The 18,983-nt window shown below is 36.6% G+C and overlaps 1 protein-coding gene across 5 annotated transcripts in view; it reads left to right on the top strand.

The window, feature by feature from the left end:
* FHIT (fragile histidine triad diadenosine triphosphatase) overlaps window positions 1–18,983 on the top strand; it is a 632,955-nt gene that overhangs the window by 90,089 nt on the left and 523,883 nt on the right. Inside the window, exon 1 of one of the 5 annotated variants that reach the window (XM_052778550.1) lies at window positions 1,842–1,867. The exons of the other annotated variants lie outside the window; for them this stretch is intronic. The gene's annotated coding sequence lies outside the window, so the exon portion shown is untranslated. Of the gene's footprint in view, window positions 1–1,841; window positions 1,868–18,983 lie in introns of those variants that run through there. 5 annotated transcript variants of the gene reach the window in all.

Raw genomic sequence — 18,983 nt, 5'->3', positions numbered from 1 at the left:
GTAGGAATAGCAGTGCAGCTGGTGGTCTTCCTATCCCCTCCAAGGCTACTGTTGCTATTTCAGTCATAATAGTCTTAACAACATTCTGTTTCACAATTCATATTTTCCATCTTACAGTGCAATAAACTCCAATTTTGTTATAAAGTTATAGTGTTCCATTAAAACTAGCTATTGTGACTGTTTACTTAAATCCAGTCTTGGTAAAGCAGAAAACTAATTCAGTTTCTAAACCAAGTAAATCTCTAGCAACCTGTCTCATTTTATCAGTGAGCACTTGAGAGATTTAGTAGTTTCAGAAATCTTCCTCCATTACTGGTACAGGTCAGTGGAGTTGAAGCACCTCAATGTTTATGCTGGAATGGGGATGTAGGTGGAGTCCTTCCTATGCTAAGCAAGAGGGGTGTGGGCTGGCTATGGAACAATTGATTCTAAGACCTTTCTTTCATTATAATACTGGTAAAACCAAGGTGCACTGGTATATAGTATGCATGGAGACCTGTCTCCTACTTGACCTAAAGTATGTCAGTAATTTTTAGAAGAGGAACTTTTTAATTTCTTGTAATAAGAATTTTTAACATTTTCTCTTACCTTTTTCTGTACTTACCGGTTGTAACAAGTCTGATTGTCTTCTATACATTTGCCTGATTTCTAGGAAGAGACTGTAAATGTTCCTTGTAGCCAGCTGGCACACAGAAATCAGAATTATTGGTCCTTTGGGCCAATTTTTAATGTCTCACATGTCCATGAGTTTAGGAATCACAGTTCAGTAGTGGGGAGATGTTCCTTTTCTATCTAGCAGAGGTATAGAAAATGTTCTTTGTTTCATGTGGTAGTAGTTATTCATAGTAGGAAAGATATATATGGCAGACTTTTCTTCTGCTGGAATATTAAGAAAAACTAGGAAAAGTTAATGACAAATATTTATTTAGAAATCTTGTAACTGTAGAGAATAACTTATGATTATGACCAAGGCAAAAAAACCTCCTCCAAAAACTCCAACCTAAATTGTGGCTGTTGGTGTAACTGATTGTTACTGCAATAAAAGGAGTGATTGCTTTTATTAGATGGACAGTCAAGTAACTGAGAAAAGATGAACTGAAAAAGGAATTTCTTCAAATTTTTTTGAGCATCATTTATGGAATAACCCCCATGAAAATTGCGTTACTACTTGAATTTGTTGGATTATTTCAGTTCCACAATATTGCTTTTTATTTTCCACATTCTTTATTGTGAAATATTCTGTAAAAATAATAATTCAAAAAATCTCATGTTTAATCCTGAGCAAAATCATAGTAAATTAAAGATAAAAATGTGGGGAATGTTAACTCTAGGAATACGTACAATCTATAAAATCACATAAGCTGCCTTTTACATCAATCTCTCACGAATAATAGGGGATCTAAATACCTAAGGCTGGTTTGTAGTCAGATTATATTTGTGGGAGGGATATCCAGGGAAGCTTTGCAGCCCTCTGCCAGGCAGGTTTCTGAAGAAGAGAGCTCAGTGTTAAGAGGTGCTGGACAAATAAGTCTTACTGATGCCTATGGGAACAGCAGATTTGTGATGTGATGGTTCAGATTTTGAGGTGAAGATGATCCTGAAAACTTATTGGATCAAGGTCTCTTAACGGCAGACCAGACAAAAACACAGTGCGAGCACTTGGTTTTGAGTGCATTGTAGAATTAGGTTCAATAAGAGAAATATAATTAGTAAATGTTTCAGATCATAGCTTGTTTTATTAAAAATAATGTTCAAGCTTTGTATTTGTATTGTATGGCTTGCCAAAAAGTACTGAATATGGTGTTTCATGTTTTACAGATTAATGCTACAAAAAAGGTCTTTTAAGAAGCCAAGCTCCAAGGAACTGGTAGATGGAACTGTATAATTTTTGATGTTGTTTACTTTCTGGTTTCTGAGCACTTAGCCTGGTTGGTGTCAACTTTCAGGTTTTACTCTGGAAGAAAGGAGATGAAAAGTAGCTTTTCTAAAGAATGGAAATATTTAAGAAACTTTGGCTATTCAGTGTTTAAGAAAAATACCAAATTATTGCATCCTGCTGTACAGTTGTGAGTACATTGCAAATCCCACCATAAAGTAGGGTACCATTGTAAAGTATTTTTGAAGTCCTTGTAAAGATAGTGGTAAAAATTGGCTGAACTGGTTTTTTCCTTCATATTTGTCTTTATCACTCAAATAAGTCACCCTAAAGTATCTATTGGTGTACTGCCTCGTGAGAGTTTAATGATGACTTTCAGCATAAGCTGTCAGTAGGTCAGAAATGCCTTGTATCTATGAAATTTCCTGAGTTTATTACCCTATTAAAATTCATTTACAATGTCAAAGTTTCTGATTTGTACAAGGAAATTTAATTTAGGAGCATCTTCAAAGTAATACACAATTTTCTCCTTGAGTATCAAGTGAAGCATCAGATAAAAATAAGATGACCTTTGCAGTGTATTATATTCAATTATTTCTGTGTTTTAACTTTAGATAGTTTGCAGGGGTGGGTATAAGAAATAATAATTTTGTCGTCTTTTATGACTTGCCTTTTATGTTAAAAACAGTTTGGAGAAAAAGTCTGTCTAACCAAAAATACTGATTATTTAAAAATAACAACGACAACGACAACAAAAAAGGGCCAACATTGTCTGCAAAGCCCGCCTGCCATGTTTTCCTTAGAAAATTCTGTGCTTTACTATGCCCTGAATGAATCATTGTTTGCTTCGACCCAGCTTCTACTCTGTTTTGTAATATTAATTTAATTTTTCTGTCTTGCAAAGTTCTGAGCCATCTTACTATATCTTGGCCTCTGTAATGGTGTAGTGCGTATTAGTTCATCTTCTCATTGAGTGTTTTCCTAGTCAGGTATCTCTAGCTTCAACTACTGAATGAATGTTTTACACCAGATAGAGTATTACAGAGCAAATAGATGGCAAGGCTAAATGGTAGTCCAAGTCTAAAACTGTCCACATGAGCAGGAAGATTATCAGACAATGATCAAAGGAAATGATTTTGAGCCCTTTCAGTGTGGTTCTGTTTTTGAAGCTTGACCCACAACTGTCCTGTCAGATGCATGTAAAACCTGAAGCTGGAACTTTGGTAAATAGATTTTTCTTGTTATTAAAGAAATGTGTCATTAATAATATCAGATAACATAGGTATTGGTTTGTTGGTCTCTGATTAATACCTTGTGTGGGAGTATGAGATTAACAATGGAGGACAAAAAACATGATAAATCAGTTCAGTGATAAGGATTGAGGGACCGTATTCAGGAAGTAGCTTGCTGGTTTGTGGAATGTTAACCTCCCTCACAAAAAATAATAGTGGTGGTGTTTATATCCGGTGTCACTAGATTGCAGTTGATTTTAAGGATAGCTAATGTAAACTTAAGACAGTGTCTGTGAGACAAATAGCATGTATAATGTATCTCAAATATTCAGATATCATTTGGTATCACACAATTTTTATTTCAACAGGAAATTACAGCAGCATAGGAGAAAAATAACTGTAAGAGGTTTTTAAGTCACGATGAATTTTGTTTGAAACAAACCTCTTAGTGGTTGATACCTGCATCATTACTGAGTATATGTAACGTTCACCAGAGTCCCCTCATTACTGTAACTTTCTATCAGTGCAAATTTACGTGTTTACATACTTGCAATCCATGCTAACAGGTATCATTTTCAGAGATGCTGGCCTGCATCTCGAATTGATCACTGCTGTACCTGTGGGTCCTGAGTAGCTATGCATAAGCGCATTAGTCTATGCTAGATGTTAGAAGTCTATATGCTATGCCAAAATCCTTGTTAAAACAGACTGAAATTGCTTATATAAAGAAAGGGAATGACGTTAATGGTAATAAAAAACTTAGATTTAATAATCAGATTTTCATGACTTCAAAAGCTTTGATTACATCATACATTTATATAGAATTTAAGTCACTGTTGAAAAAATACTAGTTTTGCTTGTTTCTTGTGACCCCATGTAGTGGGGGTGGAAGTGAGAGAGTTTGGCTTGCTTAAAGAATCACCTCCAATTGTATTAGCAATAGAAAAATGATGTAATAGAAATTTATATAGAAGCGTGACTTCACAGAATTCGATGGCAAGGTTCACTCTACTACTTAGTACATGGATGAAATGCACTCAGGAAAATTAAGTTAGAATCAGACTAAACTTATGTATATAGAGACTGAAATGTAATAGGGTAAAAGGAAATATTACCAAAAAAAATAGAGTTAGAATTAATTTCTTGTTCAAAGATCAGGAATATGGAAAAGTAGGGGAGACCCTCCCATTGAGTCACGAGGTTCAAAGAAGACCCCCTTGCTTTCTGAGCTCCTGTCGGAGTCTAGGTGCAGCTGGATTGGCTCCTAGTCCCAGACTTGGTCAATGGTTTATATCTAAAGAGATTATGAATATAATAGCAGCCTAAAATTCATTCACAGTTGAATAAAATTCACAACAATAATTTAAGTATAAATTTGAAACTAATAACTTAGAATATACTTGCTATAATATACTTACTATAGACTATTCAGGTTAGTACATGTGCATGCATAAAGATACTAAGAGATATACATATAAGATGGTAAGAGAGGTATACCTGTTAAAAATTCCCCTCGAGGTCAGTGAAAGGATTCACTTTGAATGCTTCGGCATCTTTCTCAATGTGCGAAGGGTTGAGCCTCAAGGAGCTGAGAGTATCTGCCCAGGTTGTGTTAGCTTTTGGTGACAGACCTCCGATTTTTGCAAACAGGAAAGTTTGCAAGCTCTGAGAGGCATGCCACTCAGAGGGAGATGCTGGTCACAGCCTGCTGCGGTCCAGGAGAGCTCAAAGGACCTCACTTCGTACCGCTGTTTATAGGTTTGGGAGATGGTTGACTTTTGTCATCAACAAATTGCTGGAATCCTAGCTGTGCTGGTACCGTTTCACATGCTAGTAAGGAAAGCTCTGAGGCTGTCTGAGAATAACTTAAAATATAGATATGGGATGCTCCAAGATTGTCAGGGGAGGTCTGTAATGTCCCAGCGTTGCTAGGAGAGAGAACTGGCTATTTCTACTACTGTCCCCCCGCCTCTGCTGGGCAGCAGGAGTCCTTGAGACGCACAGCATATCTCCCTGTCTTAGTTGTGTAAGAGTTCCTGGCACAGCCAAGGGTCACTTAACTGCCCGACTCATTACACTTATGCTAAGGCCTAACAAGACTTCCTGAGTTTGTAACTCAGCCTGAGGGGGAAGAAATGCACCACCACACCCCACAGGAAAGAGGCTCTGGTTTTTGTTCTACAACGTGAACAAGAATGCAAACTATCTTAAATTCAGGTATTGATGTACGAGGAGTTAATATTGGGAAATTGAATGACTTTCATGTGCTCCAAATGTAGATTTCAAGACAGTTAATTTCAGAATGGCATATCTCAGCAGATGTGTGGAATTTATAATAGATTTTGTCTTCACTATGAGCCATAATATATAGTTATATAAAAAGTCCAGAAATGTCAAAGAAGGGAAAAATTCTCAATGCAAATCAATAACAATTTAGCTGTGTTGCCAGATCAGTTGTATTCTGTGGTTTGTAATTTTTCAATGAATAGACAATAATGTTTTACATAAGCATTGTCATTTCTTTTTATATTGATTCATCTTAATAGTTCCTTCTAGTTATTAGCGTTACTATTATTTGTTTGACAGTACCACCTAGCGAATGCGCCTGTTGTCATAAGCTGTAGTCTAAGTTTCTGCTCGCAGAATTAAGATACCTTGCCAATAATACCAAAAGCAGGACAAAATATTATCTCCGTTTTACAGATGGCGTGCTTAATGTTAGTACTTACCTTAGCTTCTGGGCAGAATTGTACAATTCATGCTGGAAACTATGCTGCCACAACTACATTGCCACGAGTACTTGCAATAGTAAATTTGAAGCCATTTGGATTATATATGTATAAACTGCAAAAACATCTATTGCTTTCAGTTGTGGGCATAGTCTACTGCAGTGTGCCTTCACAGGTTCTGTCATGAGCCTTGTGTTATTAAGAGGTAGGGACAAAAGAATCTCTTCCAAGCTGTGTTTTTCTTTCTCCATTCAAAACAGACCAGGTACTTGGACAGCTAGAACCAAACCTTACTTTAGTAGAAGGCTCATGTATTCAGGATGTCTTGTATTAAGCTCCAGGAAAGAGTCGAGTGTAGAGATCAATGGTTACTGCAGAAGCCTAACTCCCTGTGGTTGGAGTAGCTCATACTTCCATCTTTTCATGCTTCTCTCTGATGTTTCTTTGCCACTGAATTTGTTAGTGAATCTAGCTGCTGTTCTCTTTATTCAGGCCTGGAGGTCCCTCCTGTTTTAGACTTGTGAGTTAGCAGTCGTTTCTTAAAAGTGATGTAGTGATAGGTTTTGGGTGGGTGGTGTTGAGTTTGGCAGTGTGTTGTCTGTGGCCCTTCACTGCCCTTGTGTGTTGCTGGGTTCTTTATGCAAGTGCTAACACAGCCTTGGTTGTCTTTTTATTCAGTACATGAACAGCAGATTTAAAGTTTTCTGCCATAGTATCTCATTTATTTTTGGAATTGCACAACAGCATGCTTGAACACAAGTCTAAAGATGGGAAAAGGCGTTGTGCAGGTTGAAACACATTTGGACTCTTCCTTGTAGAGTTGCTTTCTTTTACCTTTGTGTACTCACAGGTAGTGACAGATAAGTGAGCTGAGAAGAAACAAAATGTGGAGGATGATGGGCACTTTATCTTTGCAAATCCATGTCCTGAGTGTTTTATTCCTCTGCTCCTGATCCTAACCAAGAGGAACTGGAACTGCCGATGTTACCTCTTCCATTGCTCAGGGCTGACCGTGTTCCTGCAAAGCTTTCTCAAGACAGGCAGTTTTTCTTTATTGATACCAGCCCATGAGCAGCCTAGTGTTTGGCAGGTTCATTGCAGCTCAGTCTGTTCTGCTTCTGCTCTTGTCTGAGTGGTGGTTGCTGCTGAGTGGCATAAAACAGTGTTTTAAGATTTTTTTTTTTTTTTTTTTTTTTTGAAGACTGGATATGAAATATTGGCCCTTCTTATACCCATTCAGCAGGGGGTTCTAGCTTGAGCTATGACCCTCATTTAGTTTGTTAATGTAACAGAGCCCCTATCGAAGGACAGTTTCTTTGCTAATTTAAGAGCTCCTGTATTAATTGGAAAGAAAATCATGAGTGGCTTTTTATTCATCAGCATCAAAAATAATTCTGATTAAGTACAGAGTGTGTGTAATTTGAACTCTTCATTGCACACTGTTCAGTGTACTTATGTTCTAAGGATGACTTTCAGGTCTCCATCTTTTTGAGTTGCGTAACTATCTACAGCTCTGTTGCTTAGTTGTTGTGTTTGTGAGATTGAGTATTACGATAGCCTCTTTCTGTCTGCCCTCAGCTCTGTTTATCTTCCTCTCTCTTCCTTCCTCAAGCACATGTAAATTTTTGTCTTGGCCGTGTTTTAAAGTAATTCCCCAGTTTTCAAGTTGTTGGATTAAAAGCTATCATGATAAAAAGAGAATATAAAGAATGAACTTAAACTAGCCAAGTAAGTGTATTCACATTTCACACTGTGTATTCACACAGATAAAGACAGACTGTAAAGAATGTTCTGGTCCTCCCAACCACTGTTGTGATCCCCTGAATTTTATTGATGCAAATATTTGTATCTTGATATTGAAGGGCACGTATCATATGCTATCTCCAACAGTAGATTCTTTTGGTTTGTTCAATTTGTGTATTTTTAATATTGTTTAATATAGGTACTGTTGAGTGAGCACATATACTCTTAGGGGTGACACAAATTAATTCCACTCCCATCATGAAATCTCTCCATGGATTTATCACAAATTGCTGCAGCTGTGAGTGATTCCATGCTCTCATGAGAAGTATGAGATTAAATTCTGTCACTACTGTACTATTTTTAATTAATTTAATCTCCAAACTAATAATTTCCCAGTGCCAGTTTCTCTCTCTTTGGTCAGTATATTAATTAGTTAATGTCAAATTAATTAGTTAATGCAGTCAATGTTAAAAGCTTTGTAACAGTGATAAGAATGACTAGTGCAGATTCTGTAAGTGTTATGGAAGTAGGGGTTCATGCTTTTAACAGGAAAAACAGAAGTTGCATTTTCACATTAGTCGTTTGACTACTACTGTTGATTTGAATATGGAGCATGCTTAGCTACAACAGCAAGGATGGAAATTTAAATAACATAGCACCGATAGCTAGATCCTGAAGTGATATTTTTCTGTAATTTGGAGAATAACAAAGGAAAACAGGAAAAACTATGACAAAGCCAAAAAGAATTGAACTGCGCTGCATGCTAAGGAAGGAGCATTCTATTTCTTTTGGAACAGGAATTGAGGTATCTCAAAAACAACCATAAATTTTTGAGCTTTTTGAGAGTTTGAAATCCTTAATATTACCTTATTGCTGAGTTTAGTCTGTGCATTCTTATTGAACAATATCTTTGTGGTGAATAATGGGGAAATGAATGCAATAAACTAAGAATTGTTGCACTTCTACTATTTTAATGAAGAATGCTCATGCATTTGGGTTTCCTGGGGGATCAGCCTTACAAGGAAAGCTTAAATAGGGAGCAGGTCAGTGAGCCTTGAAAAGCACGGTTACCTGAGTTGTCAATGTCTTCTCATCATCCTCAAGTCCTGGCCTGTCAGCTTTGCCAAAACTGAAAAATTGGAGCTGATTACAGCGTGTGACACTGAAAAAGGCAGAGGGAAGTTAGGGGGTATAGCCAGCTACCACAAACTATATTTGGTAGTATCCATATTCTGAAGCAAGGTATTTGCAACTTGGTACTGCTAGGACACAGGGGATTAAGAGAAAGTTGCGTCTACCCAGGAGTTTGGGGAAATCGCCAACTGTAGGTAAGACAGAATGCAAGCACCTCTGTTTTTGGCAGGTTGAGTATACTTTACTTTAAACAAATGGCTTCTTGTTTCCTCTCAAATGGGTATATCCGTAGTGTTTCATATATTGATGAGGTTGGTTCTGCCTACTGTAATGGTTGAAACCTAGGGGTTATAACACAGACACAGATTGATAGATCCCTCCAAAGAAGCCAAGATTGAGTCCGAGTGCTGAAAAAAAGATAGAAGGAACAAAAAAGAATGACTCAAAACTACCTTCTGTAGGAAAAGAGACACTTAAAAATGCTAGCTTGCTTTTGCACTGTCCAACTCATACCCATATGATTTTCTGAATATTTACAAAATTGTCAAATACATACGTATGTGGGTGCTGGTCTCTTCTGTCAGGTGGAGATAGGACAAGAGGGAGTGGCCTCAAGTTGAGGCAAGGGAGATTTAGGTTAGATATTAGGAAAAATTTTTTTACTGAGAGGGTTGTCAAACATTGGAATGGGCTGCCTAGGGAAGTGGTTGAGTCGCCATCCCTGGAGGTATTAAAAAAGCGAGTGGACGGGATACTTCAGGACATGGTTTAGTGGGCATGGTTGATGGTTGGACTCGATGATCTGGAAGGCCTTTTCCAACCTAAATGATTCTATGATTTTATGTAAACTTTGTGCTCTTACCTTTACTTGAAAACAGTGCTTGAGTGTGATTTCTTGTAATTTCTGAAAAGATGCCAGACTTTAAATACCTGTCACAAGTAAAATTTGTATGTCTAAGTTCTTAAATTGAGACTGCTAGGCATAATGGGATAGGTGTTCACTCTGGTAAATCTGCAGTACTCTGAGGCCCCTTGAGATTAATTTTGTGCAAAATGATTATCACCACCATCAGCAGTGCTCTTAACTACCTAAGTATTTTGCATTAGCAAAACCAAGGTAATGAAACATAATGCAGATTGATTTTAATAGAGGAAATAACATGTCTGGAAATTTTCATGATAACCTGTTAGTTCTGCATTATGAGTTAGGTTATCCCACTTCTATCAGTTTTCTTGTTAAGAGCTCTGTTTGCCATGCCCATGTCCCCTCTAAGGGGGCAAAAAAAAAAAAAAAAAAAATTTGGGAGTAGGGGGAAAGACAAAACCAGGCAGAAAATACACTGCAGCAATGCATGTTAATTACTCTTTATATATAGATCACCTTAAATTGAGAAGCATAACCTGTACTAGGTGTTGCAGAACTTGGAGATTATCTCTGCAAATATGAATATATTTTTGACAAACCATCTGTGTATGAACTAGTTGCTTCTACATTGCACTTTGAAGCTGGCAACTGTGAGATCCTCTGTTCATCTGATCATCATAACAGTCTTTCTCTGAACTTACTTACTTCAATTTACGTGTCCAGGACTGGATGGAGAAGTCCTGATATCGCATCACCAGTGGACCTAGTATAATACTTATTGTTGGGTTAGGGTTTTTCATGCATTCTAAGGTTCGAAAATACTTTCTCATCAGTGTACCACAATAGCTCAGCATTGGCCTGTAATAAATCCTGGTCTTGCATCTCTTCTGCTGTTTGCAATTGATAAGCTCTTAAGATACTTTGTTATGGGCTCCCAAGTGTAAAACTTCACATGTTTTACTATGTATATTTAGCCCATTTGCTTTTTCCAGACCTCAAAATTATTTAGTTTTCCGTCTATAAGTATACTGATCATCTTCTCTATTGACAGTGTTGACCAACTCTAGTGTTAGGAAACATCATCAGCACATACCCCATACTAATAAATATATTCAATAACTTCTATTTCAAAAATTGTATTAACTTTTCTTCAACCTGAAAAATCTCTCTTCAACAGTACTTTTTTTGCTTTGCTTGATCCATCTACTCACCTATACTAGAGTTTCCCTTGCCCCTTCTGTGTGAAGCTGCACCCTATCTTATGGGTAAAAATAAGTCCATATATAAGTGATTATAAGAAGCTGGGATAGAAGGACTCTGTTCTACAGGAATATAAATAATAGAGCAAAGGGATATTCCCCCCCCCCCCCCCTTTTTTTTTTGTCTTACACCATCTAGTTTGGTTCTTTAGCATCATGGAATGTTTTGAGGAAGTTTTTATGAAGAACTTTAAATATTAAGTCTGGATTCATGTATTATGTGCTTATGTGCCCACTAGATTGCGTGAGTGTCTCTGTCTATAAAAATGACTCCTGAACTGGATTCACAAAATATTTGCCTACAATATTTTCCACTAAATGAGTTAACGTAATATTTGGAAAAATTGCATGTTGCTATACCAAAATTAATTTTGAATCTAGTGAATTACTTGAATTAGTCTGACAATCAAATAAGGTACACCTTGCCCTCTGTGCTTTGTGAATGTTGTCAGGTACCATATTAAGAACTTCAACATGTGAATTTTATTAAAAGTTGTGATTTAAATTGGATTTACTATCTTTAAGTGTGTCTTTAGTAGTGTAGATACTGACTCAACAAGGAGGATGCAATGCATATTTTGCAATTTTAGTGAACCATTTCCAATGACATTTTGTTACTAGTTTCAAAAGTGGCATTGTGTTCTGTCACAATTTTTTTCTAAATCAAGTATAAATGGGAAAAACAGCTGAAGTTATCCTGAAGATGCTCAGATAGGAGACAGCAAAAACTATTTAAATGTTTAATAAATAGCAAATGGAATTATTTAGCATGAGTGGCTGAATCCCTGCCAATTAAATGGGTGTTAGAACAGATAATGGTTAACATGATTGGAAAAGAGGTAATTTCTTCAAAATACAGTGGCTCATATAAAACAATTACATATACAAAAAAGTTAGTAACAATTTTAGAAAACTATCTCATGTTGCATTTAATTGAACAGGTTTAATGTTTGTCATTATTTAGAGATCCAGGAAGTTCAGAAATAGTATAGCTTGGTGATTTAGCGTGATGTTGATCTGCAGCAAAGACAATGAGACTCATTTTAATGGGACTTTAACCCTTTTTTCATATTTTAAAAGAACACAAATTTAATGAAAAAGATTGTACACTGCAGTTGCGGCACAGGCAATAGAAAAGTGAAAAGTAAGGCGCAAATTTTCTCTCAAAATTTTTTCCAATCTTTCAGGGTTTGAATGAAGTGAGTTTTAAACTTAGTTGTTTGAGTAATGTTTATTTGGGTATTGAAGATTTCTGGGTCCTTTTAATTGTGTTTCTGTGCTAAAAAGTTGATTCAATTTCTTGGTTACTTGGTGTGTGAAGTGACATGTATGTGTTTAATCATGAGTGTTAAACTGATTTATCTAAAGAAGCCAGGTAGGCAGAAAGGATGAATCTTTTGTGCTTAGTGTTTTTAATTGTCTTGCTCTCTTTCAAAGTCTTACAACCAGATTGTTGAATTAATTCACTGTTTTGAATTATCTTTCTTACCTCTGGGCCTCAGTATTAACCCTGCCTACTGTACCAGAAATGGAAAAGAAAGGACATTTTATTAGTTATTGCAGCATTGCCATTTTGCTTGTATTGAAACTCTTGCTTATTCTCTATGCTTGCAGCTGCTGGCTGGGCACTGCAGACAGCATTATTAAATTACAATTATTGCTCTGTATCCTGGCATGATGAGATGCTGTGTCAGAGGTGTTGATCACTGAGAACATTTTCTCTTCAGATGCTGGCACCAATGCAACTCTGTTGAGATAATTGGCAAAGTGGTGGAGTTTATTATAAGTATAAGTAATTGTTGTATTGCTACTAATCCCTGCTTGCTTAAAGAATGACTTCTGAAGTAAAGAAGTTCAAAATTGTGCGGAAGATCTGGGTCTCCTTTGATATAAATAATATGTAATTTTATTTTTCCAATTTCTAACTGAGTTTACAAAGTGATCATTGCAATTTTAAAAGTTGCTGTGATCTTTTTTTACATTGTTTATTAACTAATGAAATAGAAAATTAGTAGTTAAATATTATATTTACTACCTTTATATTAGCATACTGTATGCTAAAGAAGCTTTAGGGCATTGGAAGATCATTTCTTTCTGAGCTCTGACACTGAGGAGCTGTGTAACTTCAGGCAGAAAGTTCACACTCTGTATGCTGAATCTCATCTCTCAGACTTTGGTATTGTAGACTATGTAGCTAACAGGTATTGAATTGGCATATCTGTAAGCAGAGCCAGGGACAAACCAGGTTCAGTGGCATATTGAAGATTATAAATAATGAGCTTCATGTTATACTTGGATCTTAGTCCAACTCCTGCTCAAGGTAGAACTGATTTTGACTTTAAATCAGATGTCTTAGAGCCTTGTCCATTGGATGTTAAAAATCTCCAGGACTTGGAGATTCCACAGCCTGGCTGGGCAGCCTGTTGCTTGGAAGGGACTTCTATATTTCATGTGGTCCCAACATCTGCTTAAAGCATGATTACTGCCAACAATAGATCAAGTCAACCGTGGGTTTGTTTAGTTAAATTTCTAAGGATGTTGATCTACTGCCGTGCTTAATGCCCAGCTGAATCTCCCAAGACAGAATTTGTGGCCATTGCCTCTATTATTGAACTTATTCTCAAAAACCTCCAGTGATGAAATTACCAAGCTGCTTGGGTAGTCTTTCAACCTTCAAAGAAAATATGTTCTAGTTCTTGAATATCCAAATTTTTAGGAAAAACTTTCTAGCTTCAGGAGAGGACAAGCTGGTGCGGAAGATCAGAATATTGTACGCTGTCTCACCAATTGGGGAAAGTCTTCTCTCAATGCTTCATTTGTGTAAGTGTTTTGAATGTTTGTTGAGTTTGATGCTCATTAGTGTTGCTCAATATTCAGTTCTTCTGTTGGCTAAAAGAGACGTTATTCCATTTATCTTAGTCTGTGTTTATGCTCAGTATTGCTATTTGAGTGTTTCTGAATGTAAATTTTTTCTACTGTACTGGAAGTATTTTTATGGAATGATTTTCTTTTCTTTTCTTTTTTTTTTTTAAAGTACCTTGTAAGTGCCAGTGCCCAGTGGAGAGGGCTATATGCTTGCACAGTGCTTACATGCATCTATTCTTTGAAACTTGCATTGTTTTTTGTGGTTTTTTGTTTTGTTTTTTTCTAGTGTGCCCCCCCCCCCCCCCCCCCCCCGCGCATTCCTACCTACTCTTTAAGAAATAATGAAATTTCTCCGGTGATGACTCAGGTATACTTTTAATTTTGGTATTTCCCGTATTTCATGCTTAATCTTTTCAAATGCTGTTATCAATGTGATATATTATAAGCTTCCAGGGAGAACAGAACATTATAGTTTCTACATGAATAACTTGTAAGAAAATGACTAGGTGGACCTGTTCATAGACCTAAAGCATTGGGTTTGAACTCTAAAAAGAATATAAGAACAATGGACCCTGGTTAACATTCTGTGAAAGTCAGCAGCTTTGATATATGTATTTGCAGGTGTCTGCAGAACACAGATAATCAGTATTTGGAAGAGGTGTGCAAATTACAGAGCTACTTGACTAGTCATAATTACAGCATTGTAAGGACAGAGTGGCACTGAGAAGTAATAAAATGTCCTTTAATCTCTTGCATTGTCAATTATAATCTGTTTGTGGTTAAGAGAAAATATTTTGGTGGCTTTAATATATGATTCATGTGACTGCTAGGTGTGGTATTTTCTTAACTTTGAGACTTTACTCAGATAATAAGCATGTATTGCTTAGGAATTTCTTCAGAGAGGGAAAACTAGCTAAAAGTGTGCCTTATTTCTTGGTTAAAAGTTCATCTGTCACTGGGGTTTGGCTGTTACTCTGACTTCCTTTCTTTGGTATTGAAAGACAGTGGGGTTTTATGCTTTTTATTTTATTATGTTTTAGCTGCCTGTGTTTTAATGAGAAACTACAACGTCTTACTTAGCATTTTAAAAATTAACATGTCTTACTTTTGGTTTAGAGAAAGTATGCCCATTTGATTGTGCCAGTTTTACCCAATTATTGTTCTTCAGGGTATTTAGGAGCAGTAACTTTACTGCATTTTGTAACACTGCTTTTCTTTTATTTTTAGTTTTTATATGCCACCGTCTGAATTTTGATTAATTACACTGAATGGAAATACCAGTGTTTCTAGTACTTAAACTCTTTAATATATCAACAGAAAGCATAAAATATCAGATTAAATGTTCAGAAGAAAGAAAAACATCCTGAAGTGTCCTAGAAGGGAAAATAATGACCTTACAGAATTGAACAAAATTATGCACTATACCATGAGACCTATGGGTAAACTTGAAGTTGTTTCGCCTTCCATTACAGAATGAAAGTGTTGGTGTTCAGAAACACTGTGTAAATTTCTCAGCCCTTTAGAAGGGAATACCAAAAGGTAACATTAAGCAACAACTTGTAAATTTTTCTCTGTATAAGAAAAGCAACTCTAGTATACCTTCAGGTATAATAAAACAGGTACTTGACATGTTGTATGAACTATGTAGTACAATCAGAGATGATTTTCTTACACCAGAGGATTAAATGTACATGTTACTGCTAAATAGTGCTTCTCTCTGCTTTTTGTTTCCTAAGGAAAATCAAAATTTATAAGTTGCTGCTTAATACCACCTAAAGTGCCAGTTTCTTCATTGTGAACTGTGAAATTTGCAAGTGGCTGTTTAACGATGGCCGCGACACTGTTCTTTCCTTAAGGGGTAGTAAAGCATCTATGGTTAGGAACAGGCTTTTATTGCAAGTACAGTCCAACATTGGTGACTGATGTGGAGAATGTATTATGAATGCACACTGCGGGAGAAGTCAAGGTAGAGGCCATGGAAATGGGTGGCATTGCTGGGGTTTATTCACAGGGCTAGGTACTCTGGCTGTTGATACATGTACAGAAATGTTAGGCTGAGGATGCTATATATTCCACTTCTTGTGCCAGTTATTTCTTCTGCTTGGAGCTAAGATCTAGACTTGTGAGACTGTTCTCAGGCCCTCAGGACTATGTCTGTAGTTCAGCAGGAGTAGTGGGAGCCATAATTTCCACTACAGTGAGTACAAGTAAAGCTAAGTGGAAAAGAAACAAGTTCTGTCCAGAAGGCTGCAAGAGTTAATTGCACACAACTGTTAACACAACTTAGTATTTTCAGTCTGCTGGGTATTCTATTTACTATTACTGTTTTCTCTCTGATTATGAGAACACATAATTCTTAGGCTGATTGTTCCGTAAACATTTAACAATAATTTTGTCTTGAATGATATTTTCAGCAGCTACCTTCTTTTATAACAATTGTGGTAATACAGATTGCACCGTGACATACTAAAGCAACTTCAGTATTTATGAAGAAGATCAAGTGCTTGAGGTCTCAATAGCCGCAGTTTAATTGTGTTGATAGTAAATGGGGAATATTCTAAAAAGAATTTTGAATTAGAAACTTGACAAGATTGGGAATCGCTGGTGGGTTTTTCCTTCTCTCACATGAAGAATGACTTTACTTTTCCATTTAGTTTGCTTTGTTTCTATATAGGCCAAATAAACTGAAAAATTGGGGTATGGTGGGTAGAGTCTTGTTTTTAGGTTTGCAATTCAGGCCATCAGTTAAATATAAGCAGTCTTTAAAACCTCATCTAGTTTTAGTAGGTTTCACAGTAATGTTAACAGAACTATTGTCAGCACCTTTGCTGTGTTATTTGAAGTGCTGACACAAAGGAAGCCTGTGCTAGATCAAATATAGATTATTTTTTTTCTTTTCAAAACTGCCGTTCTCTTGTTTCTATCATACTTTGATCATTATAGTCAAATAGTTTCAAGCATATTCTTTTCATTGACTGACTTTTTTTTTTTTTTTTTTTTTTTCCAGATAGTTCAGTTGCACCAGCGCTATTCAGGAAAAGATGGACTGATAGTAACTCTTCTGTGTCTCTCTTGTGACCATGCCAGAGCACTTAAGATCTTCCTAATCTTGCACTGTGTGATAAAAGCTTTAACCTCCTTTGCTGTTGCCCTGATACCAGTGCAGCTACCTCACCCACTGTTTTCATTATATCGTTACTCTTTGTTCCTTTGTTGCTTTTCCTTTTCTCCTTGTGTCAAACTCAAAGTTTTCAATTCTTTATATTAATATCCAGTTTGCTGTATTTACAGCTTTGTTAGTTCTTGCTCTTCAGCATCCTAAGCTTTTTGAGCTTTCTGCTGTTGCTCAAGTTATCTCCTTGCGTTTTTGAATGATTGTCTCTTTAGGTAGTCCTTTCTAAGTAGATCTTTTATGTTACTACTTTACTTTTGTCACAGTTTTCTTCACTATCCAGATTTCTTTGTCTGTTGAACTCTTACCATAGCAATGAATTTAGCCTAATTATGACTGCCATAGTTATGATACAGTGGCTTTTCAGAGTCTGTGGTTGTCAAGCAGAGCTCGCTGTTATTTCATGAAATCAGAGGATAGTGGAAGTGTCTAGACCAACTGCCTGCTCAAAGGTAAAACTAAACCAGGTTGGTCAGGACCTTTTCCAGTTTAGCTCTGAAAATCTCTAAGGATGGGAAATTCTACAGCCCCTCTGGGCTACCTGTTGCGGTACTTAATTGTTCTCTTTGTGAAGAATTTTTCCTTACATGGTCAGGATTTTTTATGCTACGGCTTGTGCCTATTGCCTTTTGTCTTTGCTTCTTCAGATGGAATTTGGAGAGTTGCTTATTGCCGATAGCATAACTACATAAAGGTACGTGTAACAGAGGATACCTGTTAATTTGCACAGATAAATTTGTTCCCATAAGTTTCACATTCTGAGCCAAATAGCAGCAAAGTGACTGAGTGCAACCTAGTTTGCCAATTGAATTATTAATTTTGACTACTTTCACTGAAATAAGAATATTAGCAGATCTAATACTAATAGATTGCAGATACTAACAGGTTGCAGGGAGTTTTCTTACAGCATTTGCAGAGTTCTCTAACAACCAAAGAAACAAAAAAGAACCTTGCAAAACCAGAAACCATTGCTATGAATTAATTCTCATTTCATTGGCTAACTTGAAAAATCTGCTAAAATTATTTTCCAGTGATATCTAGCAGGAGAGCTAGCACTGTTGCACAGCAAGTGCTTGCAAATAATTTAAACCAAGTATGCATCTCATTTCTCTTCTACTAAAGTAAACTTGTACAGGCTATAAACAGCTCAGAGGTGCAGCATGTATCTGCCCAGTATTGTCAGAAGAAACTTATCCTTTGTTTTTCCTAACTGAACATCATGGTCTGTTCTCCTAGCTGTATCTATTCAGTATCAAATACACTGTGATAAAGAGCTGACTTTCCTTTTGTGTGTTTAAAAAAACCCAAAAACCCAAACAAAAAACCCCCAGTTTGTTCCCTACAAGTAGCACTATCATTAAATGTGCCAGCAATGTGATCTAAGGAACATTACTTCCAATTAAAACCCTCTCATAACTTTCTCCCCTGCAGCTTCTTACCTCAACTAGAAATTTCATCTCTGTATCACCTGTTGATCCAGCAACTAAAAAATTTTGAAGAGCTTTTTTTCTTGAAAATGACTGGAGAAAAAAGACTGTTCAGAAAAACATGCCTATTGCTGTATGTTGTCCTCAAATAATAGAGAATGTAAACTATCTCTGTGCTGTTCAGAAAGAAGGTGGTAGGCTTCAGCAGATGGGAGAAAAGGAGACCTTCAGGTTGCTTAACTGGAAAGAGAACGTCTTGCGTTGCCTTAGTGGTTTGTACTGAAATGTTAAGAGAAAGTTTAGGTGATTTGGGGCTGTGAACTGATGACCTGTTCCAGAGCTGTCTGTGGTGGGAGAGGCTGCTTATCTCGCTGCTGCTGGTTACTGTGTTTTCAGACTTGCTGGGTAGGGTTGCTTGTCTGAGCACTTGGAATGAGTGTTGTGGTCAACATTCTCTTTTGGTAAGCTTTTTAAGTCAGCCTGGCTCAGGAAGAAGTACAAGGCATGCTCTTGTTACCATTTCTTCTTAAATTTGTAGTTGTACCTGAAATGATACCATTTAACTTTTGAGCAATTTTCTCATTGTCTGACATTCAGGCTAGATTTGTTATTCCATTGATTTCAATGGGCTGTTACTCAAACCGCTATTGGTATGAACTTTTGCTGTGGTTGTACGTGTTC

The sequence above is a fragment of the Harpia harpyja genome, chromosome Z, assembly GCF_026419915.1.
Source record: "Harpia harpyja isolate bHarHar1 chromosome Z, bHarHar1 primary haplotype, whole genome shotgun sequence".
Taxonomy (NCBI): Eukaryota; Metazoa; Chordata; class Aves; order Accipitriformes; family Accipitridae; genus Harpia; species Harpia harpyja.
The sequence above is the reverse complement of the archived record's forward strand: the minus strand, read 5'-3'. Positions and strand labels throughout refer to the sequence as shown.